The following is a 1,193-nucleotide window of genomic DNA, read 5'->3' as shown; positions in this document are numbered from 1 at the left end:
AAAAAAAAAAAAAAAAAAAAAAAGAATGTGAGCACAGCCAGGCTCTCTCCAAAGACTCTAGAGGAGAATCCTTCCTTGCTTCTTCCTAGAGCTCCTTGGCATACAACTGCATTACTCCAAGCTTTACCTCTCTCATCACACAGCATTCTCCCTGTGTCTCTTGTGTTTGTGTTTAAGTATCCCTCCACTCTAATTTAGTGTGACCTCATTTTAGCTTGATTATGCCTGCAAAGACCGTATTTCCAAATAAGGTCACATTCACAGGTACCAGAAGTTATGAATTGAACACATCTTTTCTGGGATGTGTTCTACCCACTGTAATCAACAAGTGGCTTTGACATTCAGTGACACAAAGATGATAAGGACTCAGTTCCTGACCTCAGGACATTCTCAGTCTATCAGTGAAGACACACACATGCTGGTGAACACACACATACACAAGCACACATATACCCCAAGCCTCATTCAAGTCAGACTGTGATTAAAAATGAAAATTGTGTCATCAGGAGGGACTGGGGAAGTCTTCACACAAGAAAGAACATCTAAGTTGGGCCTTGAAGGGTAAGTGGAATTCAATTGTCAGAAAGGGCGTAAGGGCATCCAGCTATAGGATACAGCATAAACAAAGACATTGGGACATAAACATGAAAGGTGTGTGTGGAACAGAGAGAAGACTAGTTTGCTTGAAGCACTGAGCCCCTTCCAAGGCTGAAAGGAAATGTTAGAGACAGATAGTAAGGACTTTGTGTGTTGTGCTAAAGAGTGAGTCAGCCTTAGCTGGGTATCGTGACTCACACCTGTAATCCCAGCATTTTGGGAGGCTGAGGTGGGCGGATCACTTGAGGTCAGGAGTTCAAGACCAGCCTAGGCAACATGGAGAAACCCCGTCTCTACTAAAAATACAAAAAATTAGCTGGGCGTGGTGGCACACATCTGTAATCCCAGCTACTTGGGAGGCTGAGGCAAAAGAATCACTTGAACCCAGGAGGCAGAGGTTGCAGTGTGTCGAGATCATACCACTGAACTGCACTGCACTCCAGCCTTGGCAACAGAGCAAGACTCTGTCTCAAAAAAAAAAAAAAAACAGAACCAAAACAAAAAAAACAGCCTTTATCCTGTAGAATAAAGTTGAATATAGAAAATGAGAAGGGTTTGGAGGCAGTGTGGCGAGAGATCACACTGGAAGGGAGACT

Source organism: Mandrillus leucophaeus, unplaced genomic scaffold (assembly GCF_000951045.1).
Source record: "Mandrillus leucophaeus isolate KB7577 unplaced genomic scaffold, Mleu.le_1.0 Scaffold38, whole genome shotgun sequence".
Taxonomy (NCBI): domain Eukaryota; kingdom Metazoa; phylum Chordata; class Mammalia; order Primates; family Cercopithecidae; genus Mandrillus; species Mandrillus leucophaeus.
Note: the sequence above shows the minus strand (reverse complement) of the source record.